Source organism: Brachyhypopomus gauderio, chromosome 1 (genome assembly GCF_052324685.1).
Source record: "Brachyhypopomus gauderio isolate BG-103 chromosome 1, BGAUD_0.2, whole genome shotgun sequence".
NCBI classification, from domain to species: Eukaryota; Metazoa; Chordata; class Actinopteri; order Gymnotiformes; family Hypopomidae; genus Brachyhypopomus; species Brachyhypopomus gauderio.
Window position 1 is genome coordinate 41,612,850 of NC_135211.1, and position 6,000 is coordinate 41,618,849.

General features: G+C 39.4%; 1 long non-coding RNA gene and 1 pseudogene across 9 annotated transcripts in view; one reads left to right on the forward strand and one right to left on the reverse strand.

Moving 5' to 3' along the window:
* Positions 1-3,847, reverse strand: part of LOC143520995 (uncharacterized) — a 43,312-nt gene extending 39,465 nt beyond the window's left edge. For 6 of the 8 annotated variants that reach the window (XR_013132598.1, XR_013132593.1, XR_013132591.1 and 3 more), the window contains exon 1: positions 3,635-3,829. This is a non-coding gene — a long non-coding RNA (uncharacterized LOC143520995). Of the gene's footprint in view, positions 1-3,634 lie in introns of all 8 variants that reach the window. The other 2 variants (XR_013132583.1, XR_013132586.1) reach the window with 2 other exon arrangements.
* A 567-nt stretch (positions 3,848-4,414) lies between these two features.
* On the forward strand, positions 4,415-5,659 carry LOC143525994 (aerolysin-like protein; annotated as a pseudogene). Its single transcript, XR_013133793.1, has 2 exons — positions 4,415-4,917; positions 5,088-5,659. The product of XR_013133793.1 is annotated as an aerolysin-like protein (transcript).
* Positions 5,660-6,000: the final 341 nt, after the last annotated feature.

Genomic DNA, 6,000 nt, shown 5'->3' on the forward strand with positions numbered 1-6,000 from the left:
ATCTTTGGCGGAGAATTTTTATACACAGATCTTACACACTGACTCATATAGGTTTGCTGGCTCTCCCTTTTAAATAACTGTTGTTATTTTAAGAGTATATTGTTAAACCATAGATGGTAAATACAGATTTGTTTCTATATATAATGTCTTTGTTGCTCCAATCTCTAGGTAAATAATTATCAAAACAATTTTGGATTTTTAAATTTTCAGGTTGGTCCATTTTTTTCATTACATCATTCAGGCTATGCCATATATGACCTATATTGCTATAACTCAAACCATGTAAGTGATCATCTCCTAATTTCAAATGTCATGGATTGAGGTTCCTGTGATTTGCTCCAAGTTTGGTTGAAATTGACCTGTTGGAGACGCTACTGTACACAAAAACCTCTAAAATCATCAAAACTAATGCTGCAATCCGGTCATGCATAATATAGAAAAGTAATGAGTCTTGTATGATTCAGACCAATGAGCCAAATAACTTTGTAATTACATCTTATAACAAAAAGTATACTGCTTGACCAGGAATTAACATTTTATTTATATAGGGGCAGTCATGGCCTGGTGGTAGGGAACTGGTCTTATGACCGGAGGGTCGTGGGTTCCAGACCTGAGGCCATGACTGAGGTGCCCTTGAGCAAGGCACCTAACCCCAACTGCTCCCCGGGCGCCGGGCTAGGGTTGCCCACCGCTCTGGGCACGTGTGCACCACAGCCCCCTAGTAATCACTAGTGTGTGTGTGTTCTAACTGCACAGATGGGTTAAAAGCGGAGGACAAATTTAGATTGCGGTGTAAAAATCACAATTGACAAAATATGGCACATTTACATTTCACAAAAAATTCTTTTCATCGCTGTAATATCTGTACTTTGTATCTGTATCTGTATCTGTACTTTGGCTCCATCTACTGGCCAAATACTGAAACCTACTAAAACACGAAACTCCTCACAAACACATACACACAAACTAATCTCAGCATGTGTTTTAGTTCTATGATCTGAAAAATTTTTTGCCAATACATTTAGCCACATTTTGATCCTTTGGGGATTTAGTGCCTCATCTGAGAGAAAAAAAAAAAAAAAACACTTCATACATTCATATCATGGGCAGTCATGGCCTGGTGGTTAGGGAACTGGTCTTGTGACCGGAGGGTCGTGGGTTCGATTCCCAGACCTGAGGCCCTGACTGAGGTGCCCCTGAGCAAGGCCCTTAACCCTCAATTGCTCTCTTGTATAAAAATGAGATAAAAATGTAAGTCGCTCTGGATAAGGGCGTCTGCCAAATGCCATAAATGTCAATGTAATATCAAAGGTCAAACATTTGCTCAAAACAACACATTGGTTCTCTTTTGCTGCTTAGGCCTATACGCGTGTGAACCTGCAATCTCTGCTTGAGGCTAGATTTAAATAATTGTTTTTTTATTAGCCTAAAAGTCAAATGGTTTTTTATTTTACATAAAGTTATTCAACTGTCCACATATGTGGACACCATGCAAGAATGGAGTTAATATTTTCTATAAAAATTGCCAAAATATATAACAAATTGTGAGTATCTGTCCTCTTTATTAAAACAAGTAAATTTTGTTCTGGTAAAAGAATCTTGAAACGAACAACTCAACATTTGAACAGTTAATTGCAATTTAATGCCATTCAGGATACAATTTAGCTTGGATTGGATAAATAAAGATAGGCCGTGATGTCAAAACATTCAGGTTATTCTCTCAACAGTCTCATCTATTAGTGAGTCTCGAAATAACTCAATGGGTACCTCAACCTGCACTTTCACCTCAAAATTCCCCATGAACTTAGATGGGACCCCTTGGTAATCAATATTCGTGCATCTCCAGATTCTATTCCTGCCTCTAACATTCTCTTTTCTTTGACAATTATTTAAACCTCCCTCATTTCCTTTGTTCCCTTCCTCGTTTTATTTTTCGCTTTTTTTCCACTTCGTCTCACATCTGGCTCATATTCTCCTTCGCTGATGTCACTGTCACTGTAAGTGGACTCTGACGCACTACCTACTGGAATATCCTCAATAACTGTATAGTGTGATGTTGATGATCTACACTGCCCTGGTTGAAAAACAACACATATACATGTGTACTATAATGTACTGTTGAAATTTGAACCTTAATGGTGAGCAAGAACAGACAAAAGACAGAAAAATAGAAAGATGGATTGATCCAGAGATCTCCATTACACACACTCAAGAGCGTCTGCAAGAGAAAGCTGCCCCCCTCTCTTATACTATTTTGCTACATGATTACATTATAATTCCATGACATGAGTTAAGCATGTTAGGTCTCATTGGGGGCCCACATGGTGTGAGGTATCACCCCCATCACTCCTTCCCTGCCAGGGTCATTTGGCCAAGGTCTCCTTGTTCCTCTGGTCCGTCAGATGCACCATTCTGACGCAGCTCATCCTTATCTACAGACCAGATTCAGGGCTGTCTGCCTTCATCTCACAAGGAGTGCTTTCACACACAATTTACTACTTCATTACTAGAGAGAGTGCCCACAAGCATGTAAGGCAGTAATGATCAACGTGTACTAGGCCTAACATATGTTCAATATATACCTTAATAATGTGATTTCCATTCTACTCACAACTAAGTGTAATCAATACATATGTGTATATTGATGAATATTACAGAAAGACAATATATGAATTTCACCTACAGTACACACACACACACACACACACACTTTCTTAGATTTAGCTTCTTTTTAGGCAATAAAAATGGAAAATTTACAGCAACACCACATTTTGTACAAATTTACTATTATTTATAGGAATGGCTTAAATATCTATGACATGGTACATCGTTCAACGTATTGCCATTGGTGCATAATGTGCACATATGTGGACACTTGGTTTATGAAGTAAAAATCCTTAGATATTAATGAGAAAACTAACAATACCTTGCAGCAAAACTTTTCTTTGTGTATGTTAAAATAAGTCCGACGTTAGCATTGTATACATAGTTAGTTAGCTAGCTAGCATAGCTAGTCGGACTTATAAATATCTAGCTAGCTACCTGGTTATTTGTTTTACCATAGTTCATAGTATTTGGAGCTTCCAGCTGCCTAAATGCATTGATATCGTGATAAAATAAACATGAAACAGACCCTACTGACAGCCAATCACAATTCACATCCTAAAAACATCCTTTTTGCTCGCGCAAATAAGCACTTTTCCTCGAGCGAAATGATTTTGCACACTCGTGATTTTTTAATTGGATTTGATTCCATAAAACTGTGTGCAGAAAAACTAAGGATGCCTGCTTCCCAGGGATTCAACCTTGGGTGCATAGAAACGGATAAGTAATGTTATTTCTAACTGCTGCTGCACAGAAAACTTCAGTCTTACAGAAAAACATCTTCAATATGGTTACAGTTAATTACTACGCAGTGCAAGCAGTACTGTGTTATAGTGTCTGCATGGACATGATTAAAATGAATCACACATGAATATAATCAATATTTCCTTCACAATGCCGAGAGCATTAACTAACCATGGATACAATGATAATGTCGGACTTATATTAACACACACAAACGGTTTGCTGCCAGATATTATTAGATTTCTAATTAAGATAAATGACCCGTAGGCCCAAGAAATTATCTTACCTCTACATGCTTCCTTAAATTGGATGGAGGAGGAAATCGTATGATACTGGGGCAGACAGAGAAAACACCTGAAAACAGGAGTCTTTTTTTTTCTCAACTACTTCATTAAAGTCCATGGATTGTGTGGTGCGTTACAATCAGTAGATTCACCCATTTTATATGTTTTCTTTCAGACTTGCGTGCTGTTGCGTTGAAATATACGCTGATTGGTGCACGTGTAGCGCCGTTGAACTGTACGCTGATTGGTGCTCTTGCGTTACCGATGAACCTAACGCTGATTGGTGCACGTGCTTTGCGCTTCTTTTGTTTTGACACTTTGTTGAACACACGAAGCCTGAAGTAACGACAGATTTCGCGTAATGTAGTGGAGAACAAAACACTATAATGACAATATAATCATTATTTGGTTTAAATGAACAAAACACTTGAATGACCACCCAGACTTTTCTGAAGTTTTATTTCTGTCGTAGGATTGAAACGGTGCCATTGCTTCTTTAGAGGTTGCTATGGCTACAGTTGTCCACCAGATGTCACCGTCACTGAAGCTTTGAATCTTTATCGGCACAATTGTTAGGAAACCCTCAGTCCTTCGTGAAGCTTCACTTGTCCATCACTAATACTTAATACAAGGTTTAGAGATAGATATTGCCAACGTTTAAATTATAACGTTTAAATTGGCCGCCCTCGTCTCGGATCCCATTAAACCACGAGTGGTGACGTCAGAGACGCGGCGCATGCGTAGTGTAAAAAACCGTTATTTGGAAACGTTTCTTTGTTGAACAAACTATTAGACGTTTTCAGGTTCAAATTCAAGTTTTTAGAACTCATTTTTGTAAGTTGTAATAATAATGAAAGTCAGATATGTGGAGATGAGTGCAGGGTTGCCAACTTTTGACGTTCGCTTGGAGTGAGATTTTAACCTGGAGCCGGTGGCGAGTGTATTTTGTTGAGCGGGGGTGGCGACGAACGAAAGAAACGCCAGAGCTAGCGAACTAGTAACGTATTGAATCATATATGTGGGTCTGAGGTAAGTAAACTGGATATTTTTTTTCGGTGTGAGATATCGGAAGTGTGGCGTGAGAGCGTGTGAAAACGGTCAAATGCGTGTGTTGGCAACCCTGTGAGTGAAGATTTCCCACTCACCAAGCCCATTTCCCAGAATCCCCAGGTAATGTCAGACCCCGCCCTCTTCAGGTGCTCTATTTAAGAGAGCATGGGTCTTCCAGCTAGTACGATACACATCTTGGGGAGGAGCTTGGTCACATCTTACTTGGAACGGTGCTGTAAGTTTGTTTAATTTCATTTGCAGCATTTACTTTGTAATAAACCTACTTGACATTGTCTATTAGAAATAAATGCAAATTGGACTGATCCTGCCGTCATATGTTCATGAAAAATGTGTGAATAAGGCTAAAGGACATATTATGCAGTCATTATCTTTGTCCTTTTTTAGGTTTTTATTAAGAGCAAGACCATGCCGTCGCCGTTCATTGTTGGTGGGTCGGGAGGTGAAGAGTTTATCTGTGATGGTAGTGGCTGTGGAGCTACCCTGACGAAGCTGTATGTGTGGGCCGGAGGGTGGCAGATTAAAGCCATTCAGGTGTTTCTCTCTAATGGCAATAACAGGCTGATTGGAGATCCCAGTGGGACCTTTTCAGAATTTGCATTCCAAGATGGAGAACGTTTTTCTTCCCTGGCACTGTGGGGAAATGGAGCTGGAACACGTCTGGGTGGTATCAAGTTCACGACCAATCACTCCCGAGAGTTTTTTGCACATATGACTGATTGGGGCCTGAAAACGGTATATCCGATTGACGTTGGTTCTGGAGTCTGCGTAGGAGTCCGAGGAAGAGCTGGGGCAGACATTGACTGCTTAGGATTCATATTCCTATAACCCCATCATGTCTACTGTGTTCATGAATGTGAATTATCCCACACTCCAGTGTGATTCGCAGTGTATCTATTCAGGAACTCTAATCCATGACCTATTACAACTCAAATTGGATTCAACTAAGGAATTTGTAACAATTGAAAAATAAAGCAGTTTGAATTCAAATGCTGAAGTTGCACACTTGTTTCTTTGTTAACACTATGTGATAGTTTTTGTAAACTGTTTGCCTATGTATCTAATTCATTTTGACCAACACAAGCTTCTAAATGTCATTTGATGTTTGACAGAATTGTACAGGATTAAGTGATGTGGACTCCTTAGTCGGTACCACAACCTGAAGCAAGAAGCCATGTGTCCTTTCTTGTGGACAGAAACTGATTGGTCTTTGTGAGATAACTAAACGTGAGTCAAAGGGTAAAATGCCCAAACTGTTGGTGAATTCAGGAAGCGGTGAGGTCAGACATATGAGACAAGA